At 36.9% G+C, this 23,577-nt stretch overlaps 1 protein-coding gene across 4 annotated transcripts in view; it reads right to left on the bottom strand.

Moving 5' to 3' along the window:
* Positions 1 to 23,577, bottom strand: part of TENM2 (teneurin transmembrane protein 2) — a gene marked incomplete at its 5' end in the record, with an annotated part of 475,212 nt that overhangs the window by 288,648 nt on the left and 162,987 nt on the right. The gene's annotated exons all lie outside the window — the stretch shown is intronic.

Here is a 23,577-nt window from a genome sequence, read left to right as displayed (position 1 = left end):
GACTTTTACATTGACTCTCAACATAATGAAACTCATTTTGCTGCATTTCAACAAGACAGGAACCAGAGAAACTCTACTGCTGCAGAGAGCTTTTTTTTCCTTTTTGTCTCATGAAAATTCTCTAACTTTAGGAAAACAGATTTTAATACATACAAAAATACCCTTTATTTTTGAATTTACTCTTTCTCAAAATAAAAAGAAAAGCGCTAAAATCATCCTGGATTTTGAAAATGAGACATAACCAGGGAGTCCTCTTACATCTGAAAAGCTCAAAATCAATTGAAAATTATTATTGAATTTCATAATAACATCAGGAAATTTTTCAGATGTAGTAAACAGGAAACATAAAACCAATTTTTATTCATTTACATGATTTTCCTTGCAAAAACCAGCAAGAGAAGAAACCCAATAATTAATGTATGTTCACTCTAATTCTTGTTTTTCACTGTCTATATAAGTTTTCACTGGAAAATAATTTTACTTGGTGCATCTCACATTCAAATACTTCATAATATTTACAATATAATAATTTAATCTTTCACCCAACACTCAGACAAATCAACAGTGAAAATGTGTTCTGTAAACACAGCAATTTATTACATGCAAAGAAAAAAAGCAACACATTGACACATGAAAAAAAAAGGGCTGACCAAGACAATAGAAAATAAACCACTTTGCATGCTAGAAAACAAATTAGCTATTTGTTAGGAGCAAAAATACTTTGCCTCAAGTGGAATTATGTGAAAGAATGACAGCTCCTGAGTCTCACATCTCTGCCTTTGGGGGAAAAGGAATTTCAATGGACAAGTTACAAACAATAAAAACCAGGTAGAATTTACTGAACTGGCTCAATGTCTCCCTGCCACACATGAAGTTAAATTATGATAAGGTACAAGTATAAAACATTTTTGGGTACTTTGTCTCACATCTAATTGGTCCAGCTTTATTTTGATGGAACAGATTTCTGATTTAAAAATCAAGAAAGGAAAAAAAAAAAATAGAAGGCTTTCAGGAGCATTTATCAAGAAAGATAATTCAAAGAACCACATACAAGTCAAGCAAAGAAATGTGAAGGGCAGAGCACTGTGGATACCAATGTAAAAATGCTGGTAAATAAAAAAAGCATTGCAAATTTCTTGTTTTAGTATTATTTGCAATTTTTCCCCAAAACAAAATACTGAAAATTGGTATTCCTTTCATATCTTAAAAATTGAAAAATTAAATATAATTAAACACATGCAAATGCAGGAATATATGAAAGAGGAAGAAATGGAATTATTTCACTGAGCTTTTTTCCTTTTCTTTTTCTATGTGAAAATGGAACCAAACTCTTAAATATAGTGCAATTCTTCTGCAGTACTTACAGCTAAATTAAACCACTTTAGTAGTTTGCAATTATACTACTTCTGCTATATCCCATCCTATAATATGCAAAGTTTTGAAATCTTTCATGTCTCTATTTCTGTTTTAATATAAGCTTTAGCTTTCATTTCTTTTTTATGAAAGAAAACCAGAATTAATCCATCAACAATTCATCTATTGTCATTTTACCACATTACCCTTTAGGGTTGTGTATGTTACTGAATCTGATATCTTCTCTATCATCTCTCTGTGGCCAATTTAGGATATTTGATCCTTTTAAAGGACACAGATGAGGACAACAAACTGTTCACCCAAGGAAGCTGAACCATTACTCTTATTATGGGAACCACCTAAAACTCATGGCTAAAGTTCAAGTTGCTAAGCATTGTTTCTCCAACAATTAAAAAAAAAAATTGACACCAGTGCCCAAAGGAAAGAATATTTAAATGTTAAGACACTTTAAAATAGTGTCATGTGAAGGGAAGTCTCTGTGGGTATTACCTTCCTTTGACACTCACAGGGAGTTAAACCTAATTGCATTTAGGGTTATCTCTAGCAGCTACACTTGGAATCAACCATCCTCTGGAGGGCTATTGTTCTAACTAATCTACTTATTAGGCTTTTGTTCAGATTTAGTACAGCCTTTTACAAAAAACATCTTGAAAGGACAGTAATGGATTTTGCAATTATCAGACAGGAAAGAGCAGACTATGACCTACAATCTCTGGCCCTAGCAAAAATTAGGAAAAGAGAATATTTTTTAAGTAAATCTTTAGAAGTTTAAATTAATTTTAGTCCTATCAGGTACCACAATTATATCTGGAAAGGTAAAACCTGGGTGAATTTCCTACACTCCTCCCATCCATTCCCTTAAAATACAACCCCTCCCACTGTACCTGCAGGAGAAATAAACCTGTTTTCTGTCCTTGTCTTTCAAAGATGAGCAAGTAGCAGGTTTTGGTTTGCTGTCTCAAGCCCCAATTTAAGCCAAAGTGCTGATACAGGTGATTCTAGATCCAAATTCTGGCAGCACCTTTGAAAACTGAGAAAACAGCCACTGCAACTGCTGACCTGCTCTCCCATGAGGAATATGGAAGAGTTTGGACCAGCTCCTTGCCTTCTGCACATTTCAAATCTTTCTCTAAATTCCCTCCCAGCCCTACAGCCTCTCAGGGAACCTGCCACTGAAGAGATCCATCCCATCCCACAGCTGGGAGGCACCTCTGGGAGCAGCAGCCAGAGGTTCTGCTCTCCAGGACCCCAGGGCAGAGCATGTCCTTGTCCTGGGAAAGGAGCTGCCCACCAAATATCCTCTTGTTCTTAGTTCTAGTCCCTCTTCTGAGCTGTACTAGCAACTGCTCACAGCTATCAGCAATCCAGGAACAAGCATCATTCCTGTCTTTTCTTTCTCTCTTCCCTCATCAGATATTCTCTTCCTTTGAAATTCTCCCTGTCATAGTTTAAATAGATGCTTCCTGCTCTGCACTGTACATTCCCAATCTTACTAGTCCACAGGTATTCTGGCATTTTGCTGTTTAGCATTATCCAAACACTAAAGTTTGGCACCCAATCATGTAAGATGTGCTCCACCCTTTTAGATGATAGCACACTGTTTATGGTTGGGTGGTTTGCAGGTTTTTGTACATATGAAAACTTACATTTTATTAGAGTTGCTTCCTCCACCCATAAGTCTTATGTCTCTCAGTCAACACTGATCTAGAAAATAGTTATTTTCTAAACTGTGGAATATTAAATATGACCAGAACCTAAATATCCTCCTACGCTCTGTTCTCATTTTTTCTCTTGTATTTATAAAAGTGACATTTCCAAATTTTCACTAGTAATATACAATGAAAAGCTGGTTTATTTTTATAAAGTAGAATTTCAGAAACCTTGGGAAACAAACCTTACAAATAAATAGCCTGAATTTCTCAAGCTGCTTTCCCTCCCTCCCTATATTTACATAAAAACATCCAGCAATAAACCCTTGCTCCTTTCCTGTTACACCTGTGTGGCTGAGACCTGCCCCAAACATCTCTGATTTCCTCTTTACTGACCACTTTCTGTAAGCAGAAGTTTCTCCTCTGTTGGTATCTCAGTATAATGTCACTGTTATTTGCTCAATGATTATTGCTCATCATTATGATTAGTGAGGAACAGGACAAACCCTGTAGCAACAGACAGAAGACTCTCTTAGTACCAGATAGGCCAATACTCTACCTTGCCCTCAAAAAATAGGGTTTTTCCCCCCATCACATTCTACCCTAATACTTCAGATCATGCCTGGTGGGCAAATGTAATAAGTGCAGTACTCAACCTCTACACACACCATCTCCAGTTAGAAAAAAAAAAATCAGTAATACAAAAGTCATGCACAAAGGTATGGAAATAAGAGCTATTCTGCACCAAGAAAAGGCCATACAATTTTTCTTTTCCCATATTGTCTTGACAGAATTACTCTCTGCTGTATTACTCCATTATGTTCTATTGCACATTTTACATCCAATGTTTTGTTTGCTGTTTTGTGAAAGTTGTGTTCGGTTTCCTCTCCTCCAAAGTGCATTCAACAACTCAATTAGGCTTAAAATGCTTTACCTTCAGAGTGTACTGGCAGCTCTCAAGCACAATTATTCTCCAATGCAAAACACCCACAAGACATATTTAAGAGTATACTTCCACAAAATAATACGTTAACACACCACCCAACACTCCTGCAGAATTGACAAACCCTACAAAGGAAAATGCTCTAATGCACTTCAAGGACACTCCACAGCAAATACACCATTTTCCCTCTCCTCAACCTAAAGGTACAGTTAAAAAATGGGAGTCAGAAGAAGTTTTGACTTGTATTGCAATTTCAAACTTCCTAAATGCTACCAGTATGACCAACAACAGATCTACTGTACCAGGAGCTGGGTTTACCAAGGGCACTATCCATGCCTTTTATAGAGAGTAAAGCAAGTATTTAGCTACTACTACTAGAGACAACACAGAAAATTAAAAATACTTACATTTTTTGTTTGCCTTTCCTATAGAGTACTAAAAGCATTGGGATGTCTTTCTACCAGAAGAACACAGGGACATGCATAACTCAGGTCAGCACTTAGACTGTAGAGATGTGTCTATTTATTTGTGTAGAAGTCTATTGAAACTATGAAATCAAAGTTAACAGAGTCTAAATTTCAAGTAGATTCATTTAAGTCAAGTTAAATGATTTCTATTAGTCTTACCTCCCAAAAGAATTAAATGCAGCCCTATTAAATCCAAATAATTATTTCTACATAGGAGTGGCAATCAGTTTCACAATATCACATTAAGATCATGCTACTACACATCTGGCAATTTTGATAAATCTTCTCAAATTCCCCTGAACATCCAAGTCCTAACATTTAAAATATTCATAACTGCTTCTTAACTCAACATGGTCATTGACTTCCACAAAAAGTAAAACTCTAATTGAAACTTCCCAACCTTTTTCCTTCTGGTTTTACTTGGCCTTTTGAAGCAGAGGTCAATTCAACAACGATTACTTCACGCTGTTAGGAATGGTTCAGTAGCCCCATATGACTCAGCTACAAGTCATGATTTAATAATTATGGAGATAGAAGTCATAATTCTCATGGGAATAATTTATTAAAAACTAAGAAAATCTTCAAGTAGCAACTGAAAGTTCTCTATGGATGCTTTCTCTTTCTTTAATACCTTTTCCATACAAGCCTCTCACAAATAAACTTCACTCAGTGCCAATGACGATGCTTTTAGATCAAAAACTTAACACCTGGAAAGACCAGTAACTCCACTGTTAAAAACAAAATTATATTCCTATACTGGTTGTCCTTAATAAATTCGGTGACAAAATTCACATGAATGAAATTCTACAACAGAAGCTGTCAGGTATAAACTTTAAAATGTAGAGTAGAAGTAGACCCCATGCACTGTACTAAAACCAGTCAACACCTCAATTAAGGCACCCTTTGCTTTTTCCTCCACACTTTTGGCACCACACAAAACTGGATAAATAAATAATTTTATGGAGAAGACTAAAACTAGTTTAAATCTTAGAAGCAATTCCATAAAAAAATAACTTTACTCCTTATTGTGATATATGTATTTTCCAGATTGAAAGTGTAAGGAAAGGATAAGTCAACCAGTAAAAGTTTTCTGACCTTACTAATTTCCTGCTTTTTTGGTAGAATTAGGGAAAAACTAAAGTTGCTGCTCTTGTTTTTTCCAACAACCTGAACATTCCATAGACACTACAATATCCTGCCTGACTCTAACACTGTAGCTCATTGCTCATTTAAAACCAAGGAGCCCCTGAAAATGCAATAGCAGTGCCTCACAAAACAAAACAAAGCTCTTGAAGTAGTAACTTCAGCATCTGTCTTCCTCATTATTCATTTATGTTCTTCACTGTTAAGAATTATGGTTTGTTTTTAAATTGCTGTGGCAAGTTAAGTAATTGATGAGCCTCAACCACCTTTAAACCTACATTTACTTACTGATCTCTCTTTTTACAGCAAGTTCTACTAGTGAAAAAAAAATTCAAATTGCAGTCTTCAAGCAATTTAGTTGGTAAGATCTTATTTGTCATCTGTGCCTGTAAACAATTTTGAAGAACTAAGAACTGACACACAAGTCACAAGAAGACAAGCTTACTGCTTCACTGTGGGTTTTGCTGGGGAAAAGATATGAAGAACAAGATTTCTATCTCAAACTTTAGGAAATATCTGTTCAGCCTCTATAATGAGATCACCTATAGCTTTGAAACAAAACTATTCTCAGGACTCTTTGATAAATGTAAGAATGTAAGTACAACCTGTAGCAAATCATATCAAAAGATATTTTATCACTTCTCTAGCCCAGGGAAAAGTATAAAACCAGAATAAATACATAAAAGTAATACTCCTCTGTAAATCCAGGAGCTTACCTCTCCAATTTCCTAAAAATTTTATTCAACAACTCTGTTGGATTTTTTTTCCATCGGTTCCTCGAGTCTGGCACTGAACCACTGAAAATTCTTAGCATTTACTAAGTCCAGAGACAAGAAATTCTGAATGTGTATGAGGTGGATTTTTGCTCATTTTGGATCTGCCATTTACTAATTTCATGCTGTATAGTTTCCATACATCTAAAAGGCAGTGAGCAATCATTCCTTTTTCATGATTTTTATATCTATCACCACAGCAAAGGCTCCAGTCATGTCACCAGTTGTTTTTACACTAAAAAATATTCAAGTTATACTTCACAAAGGAAACTATGCCATACTTCGGGCAACTCATCTCACTGGCTCCTACCTTTTGCAGTTCAACTGTAAAAGTCTTTAAATGAGAATTCAATGTATTGTTCAATATTTATGGACCTTTCATACCTTTCTGCAGTGGCAGTGACAATATTTTCTGGTTTCTTTAAATAAACTTCCCACTGCTTCCTAGTTTTGCAATAAGGAGAGGTTTGTTTGCATTATTGTAATATTGCATGGATATCCTTTCACAGGATTGTCCACAATTATCCTGACATAACTTTCCTCAATCTTAATAGACAATTCAAAGCCCATCATAATTCCTCAATATTTATCCATTTCACCTACTGTTCACACCTACCATTCACATTGTGAGATTATTCAGGAAATTCTCTACATCTTTGTCTTCACGACACTGCCATACAGAAATCAGTCACTTCAGTCATTTTCTGTTTCTCCAGCTCTTTCTAAAAACCACCAAAATTAAGTCTGCAACCATGAACAGAAAAACAGAGTGCAGCAAGAGGCTGTAACACTCAGAAAAAAAAATAAACCAGATAAATTCAGCTCTTTTCTGTAACAACATATGCTACCTTACACATGATGGCAGCTGCTTCCCTCTGCACACAACAGGGGCTGACAACAAACACACTCATCTTTTCCTGATGGAATGGAGCCCTCAGTGCCCAGTTTGCACAAGAGGCAGAAAAACTGCCCTGGACAAGACAGACACACCCAAACACATCACAGCTTCATGCTGTGCAGAGCTACAGAGAAAGCATTACACTCCCTGACTCAAGGGGGATAGGAAATAAACACAGACAATACCTTCTCTTGTACAGAAGGATATTTGTGATGGGAAAAACACTGCAATGTGTTTTATTCAAGCTATAAATATTGAGTCATGTGGTGATTGACCTAGTTTCCTGTTAAATTTAAGTGTATTTTTAGTTACTCCCTGTTGATTTATGTTTCCATTAAAACCTGAGGGATGCATCTTTTGAAGTCTGCTGGAGAATGAATGGAGGTGTGATGCTTTGCAGAGGATACTGAGGCATTTTTCCCCAATGTTTTCTTTAAGTCATATGTCTAGTAGGTGCTCAACTGAAGAGCAAATAAACATCATTTGTTTACCTCTATCTTATCTTTCCTTCACAGGAATTTAAATGCAAATGAAAAATAGAACAAACACCAACAAATACATCAAGTGGTAGTGCAGTTTAATGACTACAACCAATAGAGTCTGTGCTCTGCTCACTGCCACAGCAGCACTCTGCAGTCAGCAGAGCTGGCAGTGACCCTTCTTCTGCTTGTAACTGAATATACACACAAGTACTTTGAAAAACATCCCAGTATTTATACAGGAGTGATGTAATTAATTTTCAGAGTTCTGTGGGATGACATATAAAACATTTTATATAGAATATTAAGGAGACTACATTGATTTGAAAGACAGCAGAAAACCCACCTAAGAGCCCTCTGAGTGCTTCCAACCATGGAGAAGATGCATTAAAATGGTTTCTCTTTTTGGGAAATGATGAGCTCAATTTGCAGTAAGTGGAAACTAATTGTTCTCAGACCACAAATGTAAAGTCAGGGAAATCAGGTCCATGCTGCCAGTTCTTTCCTTAGTATGAAAATGGACCATAAAACTTCAAAATTTATGTATGGACTCCAAAGGTTCACAGCAATTCATAACTGATTTTCTTTTTGCTTGTTTTGCCCCTTGTCGACCACTGAATTAAATTACATTAGATTTTGTATAGTAAACAAGCAGAAAATACTTCATAAGGACCTAGCTTCAAATGAAGGCTCAATTTCAGTAATGATCTTGATAATTATATTAGGACAGTCTAGGTTTCCCCACAGCTTTGTATTTCACAAATTTAAAGAGATGTATGCGCGTGATGACAGCTCTGTGTGCTCACAAGACTATTCTTACTTTATCCTGTCTACTTTCACACTCTCCAGAAATTCAGTTTTAAGTTTTCAAGTATTTTGTCAATCACAGTTTATCAAATGCATTCTGCTAAGGCAGCTGGCAGGACAAGATTCAGCAGTGACAAGCTGTCTCAGCTCCTGTTCTTTCTACCCTTTTTATCTCTGAGGAGGAAAAACACTGGCTAGAAAAGGCTCTACCTGCTCCCTAAACAGGCAGTGAAGTCACTGTGTTGGCAGAGCTCCAAATCAACACAAGGACTCCCAATAAATTCTCAGCAGCCCATTTATGCCTACTTTTTCCTTATCATAAGTGCTGTTCTGAAAACACTACTGGCACTCTGCACACAGAGGTGATTGAGTAAAAAGACACCGTGCAGGTTGTCAATTTATCCTGAAATAGCTTCTAGTGGATAGATAAAAGCCGTCTAAACCATAGCACAAGACAGTGCTATTACACAGAATTCCCAGACTTCCCACAAAAAATTCCAGAAAAACACTCTGCCCTCTGTTACCCACACACACACCAAAATTATGGCATCATACAGAATTATTTGTGCATACAGTGAAATATCAGTGCATACTGAAGTATCTTCTTATAAATCCAGCAATTAAGAACTTTGTGTAATCTCACTCTATATAAATGATATTTCAGAAAGGCAAAAACTGGGATTATGCCAAACTTGCCTTTTAGCTTTAATTGTGTTGACTACATTACCTAAAAGGATCTTCACTTATAATGACAAATCATGACTGGGAAAAAACATGTGTAAGTCAGATTTTCTCCTCCTCCACATATATTACCATGGAAATGCCAAAAGCATAAGACAGTTCACAGACAGCTTATCTCCAAATATTTATGGATCAAAATGATGCCATTTGATCCCATACATGGTCTGTTGTGGGATGAAGAAGGGTGTCTGAAAAGTAGAGTCAGAGTTAATCTACATCAAATGCTTCTGCTTTTGGGAACAGAATGAAGAAGTTTCAGTCTTCATTAAAGAGGAAGCAAGAAAAGGCCAAGTACTGAACTTTAGAAGTGTTAAATAGTATTTGAAACAGGCTGACATTTGAAAATTTTCAATTGTTGTCCATTTTTTAAGTGTCCATCATTGCCCATAAATGTCATATAAAGAAGAACAAAGCAATAAATGGGTCAAAGTAATCTCAAAAAAAAGGAGAAAAATCATTAGGATCTGAATAGGAGCCATCAAACTGCCTTAGCACAGTGTCTCATTGCCAATCCCAGCATGAGAGGTGAGAAGCAGAGCTGGAGGCAAGAGTAGGAGCAGAGGAAGAAGTCAGAGATAAAAATTACAAATAACACAAGAATGACTTTAGATGTAAACAGAAATCCAAGTCTGAAGTTTAGAAGTTCCTGCAAAAACTACCTCATGTTCACAGCTAGTTTTCCACTGCACACTCCATGCTTGTATAAAATGGAGCAACACACTACAAAACCTTCAGGAAAAGCTGGAGTAAAAGACTTGAAAAGACAGCCAAGAAGGTGAGAAAACAAACATAACTGGTTACAATCCTGTTAGACCTGGGGGGAAAAAAGCTCCAAGGACCATGAATCAGAGGCCTCTCCTGAAAAAATACATTCAGAGTGCAATAGGTACAGCTGAGCATTTGATTCCTCCAAGGTAAATAAACTGGGCACGTCACACATCCTTTCAGATCAAGGATTAGATATTGCCCAAACACTAAAGCCCTGCTTAGAATGTGGGAGGGGAGGGGGCTGGCCCTCTCCAGAGGTTGTATTTCCTTTTCCTGCACCCCTGGCATTGCAGTCTCTGTACAAACTCCTACATTCTCTTTGTGCAGAACACAAACCCTGAACACATCCCTGTTCAGCAGATCCAAAGAGTGCATTAGGATGGAAGGAAAGCATGCTCGTGTATAAAATACTGTACACAGCTTCTACTTTGCCAGCTGATGTAAAAACATGACAAGAGAGAAACTTAAGAGCATAATAAGAATTTTCACATGCCAGTAATTTTTTTTAGACTTTCTTTTTTAGTACTAGCCATAGGACCAAATTACATCAGTCAGAAAAAAATAACTTTCTGCTTTCAATTTCTGTAATATCTGCCAAATAAGAGATGATGACACAAAGGCAGAAAGAGATAGTAAAGGGAAGGGTCACTAGAAACCTGTTTTCTCAAAGTGGACACACTGTGCCTCAAGCCCAGCAGTCATCCCCCAGTTGTCATTGCTTTTATCACAACACCTCTAATGCAGAGGGTCATTAACTTGGGATATTAAACATGCCACCAGTCACCTGTGGTCAAGAGCTGTATTCAATCATCTGGGAGCAAAGACATGCTTTAGAAAACAGAATTTAAACCCAGATCTTTCCTGGATGCAGTTATGTTTATCACAGAAAAATCCATACTGCTGCTGACCCTGTTCCAACACAGAGAAGCACTGAGCTGTAAAACCAGCACTCTTCTGAAGGAGACAGCAAACAGAGCTTGGAATCATGGCAAAGCAGAACCACTGTTTCATAGAGGAAGTTGCAGATTCACTAGTTCACCTCTGGATGGAAGAATTTCACCAAGTAGGGTACCATGATACAATTCACACAAACACTGATGAAACAACCAAGGGCACTCTGACATCTTAACTAGTCCCTCCCAATTACTTGGTGGTCTTACTCCATGACAAGCATTTCTAAACTATTTAGATGTCCACATAACAAATCCTATTTGTCAACCATGACAAACCCTAGATATCATCTGTTACATCAGGCAAATCACACTGATAGCAATACTTCACAGAAAGGGACAGCTACAAGGTGAAAGATCACTTATGGAAGGTTCAAGTGAGCAGTCTCAGCTGAAGCAGCCCTCACAAACAAATATCTCAAAACCTTATGACCTTTCTTTTCACCATGTAACACTGACAAAACCCTTTTAAGCTCTTACTTACTGGTCAACATGTCCAGCATGCATTAAAAACCCATACAGGAGGGATCTTTACCTGAATTAGGCACTCAGACCATGGCCAGATTCTTTACAGAAAAGCCAAACCCATTCTCTGCAGTCAGGGGATTGAAATAAGCCCTCCTGAGATGTGCTCAGAGAGAGGTCTTGTCCACCTAACTTAAATGAGTGAATTAATGACAGAATGGCCTTTCTCTGGAAAATATCTAAAAGCATCTAGCACTCTCTACTGACTCCAGGAGGAAAATCAAGCACTTCAGTTGCAGAATGGTTTAATTAGGCACAACATGGGCACAGAATTGAAGGGATTAAAGCTGTGCATTGGACACCTTGCTCTTTTAATCTTCAGAGCAGAGTGAAAAAAACAACCTCCCTAAAAATATAAGTTCTTGCATGACTGGGTAATATAAATTGATAAAGCAAAGAAAAAAATGTTAAATTTAAATCCCACTAAGCATGAACAACCCTTGCTGTGTTAAGGTGTGAGTAGTGCAGCCCAGGCAACAATTATGTCTGATGAGAGCTCAGGGTCTGTGATTGAGCTTCCACTACTTGTCACCTAATTCCTTTGGCATTGTTCCTGGATTGGGAATGTCCAAGCAATCCACTCCTTGCACAGGTATTCAGATTCCATGACACATCACTGAGGTAAGCAGTGTATGCAGGGACAGAAAGTTTTAAATTATACTCAAAAATCATACCTAAGGACTTAAGGACTCGTCTCAGCACTGAAATAACTTTTACTATGAATGTTACAACTCAGAGGATTTGCCAGATATCCCATCACAAATAGAACATGCTGAAAGAACACCTACAAGAATTCCAGTAGATGCACAGTAGTAATGAACAGAACATTCCTGCATTAGATGTCCAGTTTACAGATTCAATGTAATTATACATTACCATACCAGTTCTATTTATTTGATAACTTACTTAAACTCTTCAATGTTATCTCAAGGTAGGCACAGCAAGCTTTTTAAAATAAATTTTGTTGACCTAAATGTTGGGTGTTTTCAGAACATCTATGGTGTCCATAAGTCTTCACCTAAAGCTATGAGATCAATCAACTTTCCCATCTAAGTGGGAAATTTAGGACAGTAACTACATTGCATATAGCAAATGCAACATGCAAGTATTGCCACAATTTCCCTTACATGAAATTAGGGTACAAAGAAAGACCATATCAACAGAACTATGATACAATGAATTAATTTACCTTCAAATATTAGAAGCAGTAAATTTTCTGCTCATTTCCAGTTTTCTAAGAAATCTCTTAATACTAAATATGCAAATGAATCTATACTAGTTAATGCACTTTTACACTACACTGTTCTTCAGAGAATCTCCTGATAAATAAACATTATGGATACTATGTTTATTCAGTTTTAAATTTTAATTATCTCAGTTTTCACAGAAAGTAAACATTCCCATTTAATGTCAGTAAAACTGGTGCAAGTGAAGAATGGTAAAGTAGCATTGTTATAAAATCTCTTCTTGTTTTCTTTTGTTTGGTTCACCTAAGATAGATATAGAAACCCAGAGTGGTTCAAAAGAGTATTTAGGACTGGTTATTTAAAAGTACCTACCAGAGCTGCATAATCAAGATGGGTAAAAAACGCGCTACAGCAGAAGCATTTTTCTCTTTTACAATAATCTTTATAATTTAACTAGTCTGAAGATTTTGTTGAACTGCAAGAACTGAAGATGATTTTAATGCTATTGTAAATAAGTTGATTTCTGGTTGCCCTTTTCATCAATTAAAAACTTTATCTAAACCCTCCTTGCCCTATTCACCCCCTCCCAATTCTCACTTTTGCTACCTACCCACATAAACCAAGAGCTGCAAGAGAACACTATCCATGGCTATGGCAGCACCCCTTGCACTGAACCAACACTGCACTACTGCCAGAATAAATAAATTGTTCTTCTTAAGGTGATTCATCTCTCACATCTCCACAGTGCTACTGCAGAATTGGGCTGCAAACAAAAATAAATTCATCTGTTGTCATATCATGAAACTTAGTAAAGATTTTTTATATCCCATTTTTCCTCAGTACTTCTCCTTTATTGGCCCAAACTGCCACAGAAACCAATAATTTATACTTTTTTCTCCATTATATTTGTGTCAGATGATAATGTTCTTCTATTAGATGTAGATATGGGCTCTGAAGACAGCAAAGTAAGGTCATGCCAATGGGAAATCACAAGTTACAAACCACCCCACTATATCACAGCTCCACAGGAATTTTAATTCTCCAGCAAGTTTATAACTTATCTTGCTTTGCTTATTATATAACCAGAGATCTTTTTCCTCCACTATCAAGAGCACCTTCTTCTCCAATAACAGTGCCATCTAACAATTTATGCAATGTTCAATTTTGCATAGATCTAATATTTAATTGGTTATATAATGTCCCTGACCTCACTATTTTGGGGAACAGAAATACAGCAAGAAAGGACAAACTAAGGTGATTGGGTAAATGAGTTTCACAAATCATTAACACCACGAAGAGCAAGGATTTGGTGCATTACTTCAGCTTCATAGGATATAATTACATGTTTTGATTAGCAGATATATTTTCCCAGCCTCAGGTGTCAACAAGGGTTCAAGTGTATAACATGTATAAATGGGTGCTAATTTTACTAGTCATGAAAATGTGTTTTGCTAATTACATTTATATCCTCTTAGCCCATTTCCATTTGATATTGCTTCTCTGTAGTATCTCTTCCTGTTTATTTCCTTACAGTGACATTTGAGCTCTTCCAAATGACACAATGATTCTAAAATTCACTAGGCATGGCAAGTTACTTCCCTACTGAGCACCTGTTGTAGGCTTGAAAGAGGAACAAGAATTACAGATGTGTATAGAACTTTGGTCATTTCTGTACTTCTGTGAACTGTATCCTGTTTGGGGTGTCACCATCTGAGATTAAAATCTTACAGCAAAATGGTGCTTTTCTTTCACCCAGCTGATTCTTTTTAGGTGTGCAAGAATTTCTGATTGTTGATACCAAAAAATAAGGGAGCAAGACTGTTTTAAAAGAGTGAAGCCCTTTTTCCTTGCCCTACACACTTTCCTGAAACTCCTATATGCTTTTTTCACCAAAATGAGATCAGGATCAAAAACTGAAAGAATCTCTTTTCACACAACCAGCTACAGAAATTTGGGCTGGAAGGGACTCAGAAATCATCTACTTCCATACCCTGATCAAAACCACAATGGAAAATGTTTAAAGCTTTGGATAAAAACATGGGAAAAAGCTATTACCCACAAGCTGCTGGATATTGGAATACCTAAATAAGGACATGTTTCTACAACTCAGATTGCAAAACAATAAAAAGACCCAAAAGGTTTCCAAGTGTGAGTATTGCAGCACAAGGAAAGTAAGCACAGTTTTACTGTCCATGCACCTTTACTGCATATTTAAACATAAGGGCTTGTCTTCCTTAAAAAGAATAGTCATGAAGCAACTTTTTAGAATTACATTACCATTTTCAAGCTAATGCTGCAATCTATAGCATTATAATTAATTGGCTAATATGAAGCAACAACTTACTAGAAGCTACTTGATTATAGCAAACAGCCAAAGTTTGTTCACCAGCTCAGTCCTTTAGCTCACAGTGTGGCCTCAGTGTTGTTGGCTTGGTTGGGGCAAAACTTTGTAGCACATAATAAAAAGAACAAAATAAGACAAGAACAGAAATTCCAGTGTTCGTAACCACATGATAAAATGCTGGTATAATCTCCTCAGAGCCTTCTCTTGCCACTGATACTTCAAGACTTACACTAAATATTTCAAATATTATTAACTCAATAATTAAGGGAAAAATCACATGAAAATTACCAACATATACACATGTGTAAAGTTATTGCAGGAGAGTGCAGGTGTAGAGACTGGATTTATAGGCTTTGAAATGGATGGTTATACTGACAAAATTACTAACAACAGACAGACCTCAAAAAACATATTAAGAGCTCAGTGCACAGATTTTTAAAAAGTCTAACATACCATCAAAACCAAAGAGAGGTGATTTACATTTCCCTTGTAAATATTCTGGAAGATTATGTATAGAATCAATACCACATCTTATTCTGACAGGATGCAAAGACAACTTATGCTTATTCAGTACATTAAAAAAATACTGTCTCAAAGCCTTTCTGGAACTCAGCAAGTATACAGTGGCAACACATTTACAAAAGAAGCTAAAGAAGGATTAAAACCTTCAACTTGTAATAGGTACAGTATGGCAGGTAACTGAGCCTTGCAACACTTCACTGAAGCTGAATGAAAACCTTATTACAAATGTAAGGTTTAAAAAACAGCAAGTAGATGTGGATAAAATACAACTTTAAAACTACTATGGAATGGCTGGCACAACAGACCAAGTGTGATTTCTTTTTTCACTCCTCTCCTTTGCATGAGTTAAGAGTTTCAGAATTACCCAGTTGAGTGGAAAAATGCAATTGCAGTAATGATATTTACAATGAGAGGCTCCTTTTCTTTTGCTGTGCTCTAAAGGCTACAGATAGCTTTGCCTTCCTTTTAATATTTCAAATTTGAAAAATGGGAGCAATAAGGGCATAAATTCAAAGATATTGTGTGCACGTTCATTTTAATGGAGTCATCAGTACTATTTAGTTAACAATGCACAAAACCTGTTCTTTCATATGGCCTTGCTAAAGGTTTTAGGCATAAGCAGCCTCATTTCAGAGAGTGGGAATACTCACACAGGAAGGTAAATGCACCTTTAAGTGGTTTAATCACAAGGGGATTAAATGTGCACATTCGGCACTTGGCTAAAAGAAAAAAATTACAATTTTCTGCATTTTATTTCTTTCCATTAAAGTTCTTTTACTATATATGAGAGCTTTTTAGCAAGTCCAAACAAAAGCACTGTGGATAGCAAAGTACTTCACGCATGTGAAGAATGTTTAAAAATTAGTTCTTCAGGGTTTTAATTGTATATACATCAAATTGAGTCAGCTGCCATAACAGAACAATTGCTACATTCATGCTGTGTGTTATGAACTCTAATTGTTAGGAACACTTTTCATTTCAATCCTGACAACATCTATATTAATTTTTTTTTTGTGATTTCTTTGCAGGGTTTTTTATGCTAATTCTGTTAATAACAGAATAAGATTATACATTGCATTTTTATTCCTAATCATTAGAAATGTGAAGCACAACATGAGTCAGAAACTGGAAGGAAGAGGAAAAATAAAAAAATCTTTAAGTATAACAGCGAAAAAAAGAAGCAAAATTGTGCTAAAACTGGATGAATTCTTAACAGAGATTTTGCTTTTATCTTGAAAAAGGTACTGTATTATAACTGGAACTTACAATTAAAACTGTGTACACCCAGCCTGCCCAATCCAAGCCCAGATAACTCCTGCTATAAAACATCTCAGCTGCTTAACTCACAAGTCAAAATTTTTCAAATAAAATACAAAGAAAATAAAATTCAGGCTTTTCCTCTGTATTCCCACTACACATCCTATTGTCTCTAATTGCAGCACCTTGTCTCTCTCAACACAGAGGGAAAGCTGCCAAGCAGCTCCCTCCAGAGCCAATGTCATGGCTACTTTTCAGATTACTAGGAGGGAATATGTAAACTGCACTGTCAAGTATCTATCCATAGGGATTAAGAGTGTCATTTCAGAATCCCCAGTCTCAGATGAGTCAATCTGAAGTCCTCCTGCTCCACTCTGGTCTCTCAGGGAAGTCATCCCTGCTGGCAGCAAGTCACCTTGACTCAGCTCCTGCCAAAGGCAAACTGTGAACCCTTATGTTTAAATTGGGTATGGAAAGATTTTAGTACCAAAGCTCCCCATTCATAACCAATGTATTATCTAATTAATAGTTATCTTAGCTATTGAGGTTTTCAACAGTTCAGAAAAACTGATTTTTTAAAATAGTTATATAGATGTTTGTAAAAAAATTATAATAAAACACACCACATATGCAAAAACTTCCATGACCCTGTTTTGTTAATGCTCATGTAGAGCGAGGCCTGTGCTGAACTCTTATTTATCATTCCCTATTTCTCCTTAGTGTATCAAATGTCAACAATGGCAAACAAAACCAAAGCCAAACAACCCTCTCACTTTCACATGTGAAACATCTGCCATTTCTCGAGATGTAAATTTGTGAAATTATAAAAACAAAACAAAACAAACAAAAACAAAACAAACAAAAAAAAGAGGCATCTAGTCTTCTTTGGTCCTAGATTGCTCACCCAGATCCAGCTGTGTCCCTGAACTCCCTGCATACACTGGCAGACAGGAGCGAGGTTCCCTCTCACTCAGCTCTCCTCCTGGCTACACCTACCCAACTCTCACAGCCTCCCCTCATAACCCAGATGCTCCATTCCTTCAATCATCTTTATAATACCCTGCAGGACCTGCTGCAGGAGCTCCATGTCTATCTTGTACCAAATATTCCAGGTGGGCTCCAGCAGGGCAGAGGATGGGGCAGGATCAGCCTGACCTGCTGGCAGTGCTCTGCCTGTTGCTCCCCAGCACGGGTCCCCTTGGCCACAAGGACACACTGCTGGCTCAGAACATGGCTGTTCCATGTTTCCACAGCAAAGGAATGATGAGGCAAATATTTAAGAAGTCAATATTCAAGAAAAATTTAATTTCACTTTGTCCAGAATATTATCTTTCATTTCACGGGGGAAAAGAAAAAGTAACAAGTTCCATATTATCTCATTAAAATAAACAAATCAAACCCCAAAGATACTGGCAAGTTAGCAGTAGTTTTTGGAAGACAGACAGAGATAAATAAAAGACAAAACAAACATCAACAAAAGTGATGATTCCCAACTCAAGCTCCTCTACAGCTGTTCAGATGTGTACATACAGAAAATAAAATAACTGTAAGGTTGTTTTTCCTTCCTAGGGGAACTGATGTCTTTTCCATCACTGCAAACACCACTTCAAGCAATTGTCATGTCTGAAGATCTTTTTGCCTCCTCTGGCTGTTTTTTCAACAAAATGTACTATAAAGGTTGAACTAGAATGGTAGGAGCAAAATTGTCACTCAGCTCTACATTTATTGAGAGAATCCTTTCATATGAATACATTTTAAAATGCAGATAAAGTATTTATTTCTTTATCCCCTTGAAACAATATCTTACTATTATTTGATCAGAGAGGTCAACCTGTACAAGGAAAAGCAAGCATTAGCAACTTCCTTAATTCACACTGTTCATAAAATATAAACTTACACTGCTGAGACAAATGGCAAACTAATACAGTGTGACTAAGGATAAGCATGCAAATGGTTTAGAGAATATTCTCGATGGCTGGAATGTCTCATGAATTTCCTTTCTGCCTGTTTTAATAGCTCTTTATGGAATATTTTGAGCACAGCATGAAATTCTGAAGATTTTCAAGCATTATTCCACACCAAAACCTAAAGAGGACTTGGACAGTGACAGTTCCCATTGTTTCATTACTTTCTGGCAGCCTCTACAAAAAGAATTCTACCAGTGAATTTTCCAAACAAGAAAATGAGACCTGCAAGAAAGGGACATTCTTTTCAAAGAAACAACAAAGCTTTGTACAAACATAAGTACATACATTTTTATGATTCCACTTGTATTTGTTCAAAATAGAGTATATTGAAAAAAGGACAACATATTGATTTTGAGCAGTGAACTCTGACACATTCAGAATTGCCCTGTCTCCTTGAAATGTTAATATAAATAGGAAAGCCTGAAAAAGCAGACATGCATATAGATCTAGAGTAAGAAAGATAAGGTGAGCCTAAACTTCCATTTTTGACATTTGAATGAAGGCAGTCTCTCACTTTTTAGCACACTGTTGCTGGTTGTACCAGAGAGGTGATTTAATGAGAACATTTATCCATAAAAACCACGTGCAAACGGATGATCCCATTTGCATTCCATGATGAGTATGCAAATACATCAGGCATGTGCAAAGTGGATGAAGTATGCAAGCAACAATATCCATAAACTACATGTAAATAAATTAATCATTAATAAGTCAAAGTGCAACTTCATTAACACCAAGGATTGTAGGTGAAGACTCCTTCCATTGCTGCAGCAGCAAAGGTCTGCCATATAACATTTCACAGGAACTTAAGCTGTTTTTGGCCTTGGTTGTATGTGGACTCTTAGTACGGCTACAGGCAATGTTCAACTTATGTCATGGATATTTTTTGACAGATTTTATTGATTTAGATTTTAAGTGTTCCATTCATACATTTAATTTTGCCACTTGACTGGGGCCTCTATGGTGTATGCAGGTCCCAGGTAAGACTTAGAACTTTGTTAATTTCTCTGATTACCGTTGCAACAAAAAGTGGTTTTTTATTTGATTATATTCTCAAAAGAACTTTAAATCTAGGAATTATGTGAATGAGCAAAGTTTTCACTACTTTTTTGTGGTGTTGGCGTGACAGGTAAGTTTCAGGCTATTCACTGAAGATATCAACTAATGCTAGCATATATATTTGTATTTTTCTTTCTGTGGCATTTCAGCAAAAATCTATTTACTAGTAATTTCCTGGGAGATTTCTTGTTTTTGTTACTTCTAATATAATTTTCTTGTTTGTGTCAGGGTTGTTTTTATAACAGGTTTTATAATTGTTTGTTATAAATTGTACAATATCAGTTATTCTTTTCTTATTACTACTTTTTTCAAATGTTTTAGAAGACTTTATGTTCTTTAATGGGTATTTTTATGCTTTCATTGAGCTATTTTTTGCAGGAGCAAGGGTGGAATTATAAACTGTCTTGCTGGGGTAATAGTTTATTCACTTTTTTTAATTTCAGTTTTAAGAAACTTAATTTGTGAGGTTTTGATAGTATTTTGGGATAAACAGGTGAAGATCCCTCCCATTGCTGTAGCAGAGAAGTTCTGGGTATCCCCTATTTTGGGATTATTTCTTTACCTGCTTTTCATGGCTCTGCCAAAGGATTTGTCATGTCCCAAATCCAAGGTGCAGACTGACACCCTGCTCCTGTGCTGCACTACTGAATTTACCTCAAAAGCCCTGAAATGCTCTATTGATCACACCCCTCTCTTATTAACTCCTGAGACCTAATGATGCTGTAATCTATAAACCTCAGGCCCTCCTGAACAGTGCACAGAGCAATCATTAAGTTAGCCATTCCTCTCAGATCCTGCCACTGTGCTCCAGTCTGCACTGGAATGCAGCAAAAACATTGCTGGAGGAGTTCACTGCAGAAGACCAGAGTGAGCTGGAAAACCCAGCCACAGTTCATTATTTCCTGCAGATTCCATGAGAGCCTCCAGAATTTGTCTTAACAGAAAAAAAATAAACCTCCAGAAGATGCTCACAGGTTGCAAATTCTACCTATGCTCCTAAGGCACTGGCTGCCCTGAAAACCTGATGGACTGCTCAGGGGTCATGCTGAGAAGTGATGATCATGTTGGAGATTTCATTTCTTACCCAAACTGCTATGATTTGGGGAGAGAATGTAATAGAAATGTCCATTTCCCAGAAAACTTGAAAACAACCTGACTTTTCAGCCTGGTTTGGAAGAGGATCAAATTCAAAGAGCTGACTGGAGATTTGGATTAACTCCATGAACATTTTATGTCAGATATTCTCAGCTGGGTGCAAATTCCAATAATAAATAAGAGAGTCTGTCTTTAGCAAGCTTGGTGAACTATGCATGGCCTACAGCTGTTCATGCAAATACAGATACAACTGATTATGTCTACTGAGCAGGAAAAAAGAAGGGAATGGCAAAGCAGTAAAGCCATAAGGATGGAAGGAATGTTTATCCCCTCAAGCCACTCTTTTATCAATACAAAAGCACCAAAATTGACATTTTCATGCATATCAAGATATTATATACCTAGGTAATCTTTCATTAAATTTCTCAGGTTAAAAAAATAATCTTCAGTAGCCAATTTTAACCAAAATCTGATTTTAATGGGATCTTTTTAGTAACACAAAATAGTGTTTGGAGGCTCAGAATGGAATTGTTGCCACAAATCTGCAGGTGGAAGAAAGGCTTACAACAGTCTGAATGAAATCTCAATAGCTAAAAACAGAGTTACAGTTCAAAAGACACTGCAATTACCCTTTTACAGAAAGATTTGATCCAAGTAATCCATTCTTAATTTCATTGAGACAGTAAGAATAAACACACAAATACTATACACTATAAGGTATTCTCTATCACATATTTTGCATTCTTTTTCAAGTTGAGACAAAATATCTGAAATAAGAAATAGAAATTCTTGTACAGGAAAGTTTTGGTGAAAACAGTATTGACATTAATAAAAGTACTGATTCCCTCCAAAAAACCCCAAAAGAAATCTAATGTAGACACATTTGAACTTAAATGACTCATTACTTCTAAAACAATTTTCTGAAGGTTTATTGTAACTATTATGCACTCAATGCTGACTAATGAGTGAGCAAAAATAACAACTTTGTTTCTAACAAGCTTTATAATGCAGAAGTCACACTAGAGTAACACTGTCATGGGATAGTCCTACTCTCTTCAATAAAAATAAAATCAGCTGTTCTATATACAGACCCCTATTTACAGTGATTTCTTTAAATTATTATTTCTTTAAATTTCTGTAGAATCCCTCAGTTATACACATGTACCGCCGCTATGAAAGATTGGTGAAGGATGAGCAAATAAGTAGCTATGACTGAAAATATCAATCCACATCTAATTCCGCAATTCTATTTCTGACCGAATTCCTATTGTATAGTTTCTTCACTAGCATCAAGAAAAAACAAAGCTGAACTCATCTGAATTAGGCATTCCAAAGAATTTTTACAGAATGCATTTTGATGCCCTGCTGCATATATCATTCTATAGAACATGGTCTTTCTGATACTCTTCAGGTAGCCTCGAGCACACTCAGAAAACTTTCCAATCACCTCTATGTCAAGTTTCTAATGCTGCCTGTTTAATTACCCCACTGTGCAGTGTAAATAAAGTGTTTCCTCCCAGTCCCCACCAGCCGTTCGCAAACGCGCCGCTTCCTGCGAGCGCCCGCAGGAGCCTCAGCCCTGACCGCGACAGGGAGCGCTCCCACTAACAACTGCTTGTGACAACTGCCCGACAGTGTGCCGGCTGCCAGGGCTGGGTCTGTGCGGCCATCAGGGCTGCCGGATGGGATCAGGGCTGCCGGATGGGATCAGGGCTGCTGCCGACACTGCCCCTGTTCTAACGGGGCCGTTTGTCAGGCGCTGCCAGCGCCGCGCTCCGTCACCTTCCCGCACACCGAGGTCACTTTGGGCAACCCCACGGCGGGGTGTGCACCCCAACTGCGGCGTGAATGGCCTGCTCTTCCAGGCGTTTAGTTTATTTCAAACATTCCTAGAAAGTTCTTGCAAAATGTCCGTGTTGTTAAATGCTAAATTAAAGGATGAAAGTAAAAGCACGTGGGGGTAGAAGTTGGCAGCTGGCTATCAACACAAACTGGGGGTTTCAGAGATGTAAACCCCTTCTTCTCAGGCTCTCGAAAGACACACCCAATTCAGGAATTATTTAATATACCAAGGACTTTTGTTACCAGAACACCTTAAAATACATAGATAAAATAAAACTGAACAATGGCTAAATGACCAATACACAAGATGTACCTGTGCATCATCATGAAATGTTGAATAAACTAGAGCTTCCAAAAACAAAACACAAAAAAAAAAAAACAAGAGAAAAGCAGGACCCTTACTCTCTACCATCTAAAATGTACAAAATTAGTAACTTTTTCTGCACTATTTGCATCTAAAAACATATTTAAAACTTTTTTATTTTGCAGTATAGGAGCCTTAGCACCTCTAATTCTTTTTATTCTTTTCCTTTTATTTCTTTGCACCAACACTCAAAATATCATCACACCAGTGATATTTAGATGCTTACAGATTTTGAAAATAAGTTCTCTATGTTCAGTCACTTATACAGATGCACAGTCTTCAGTGACAAAAGAATTTAAAGAAATTAGCTGAGGAGTTTAACTCCCTATGTGAGAGGAAGGTTGTAGCAAAGACATTTGTGAAGTAACAAATAACACCTTCCTGAATAAAAGCCTCATACAGACCAAGGCAGAAAGCAATATG

Source organism: Erithacus rubecula, assembly GCF_903797595.1.
Source record: "Erithacus rubecula genome assembly, chromosome: 16".
NCBI lineage: Eukaryota > Metazoa > Chordata > Aves > Passeriformes > Muscicapidae > Erithacus > Erithacus rubecula.
The sequence above is the reverse complement of the archived record's forward strand: the minus strand, read 5'-3'. Positions and strand labels throughout refer to the sequence as shown.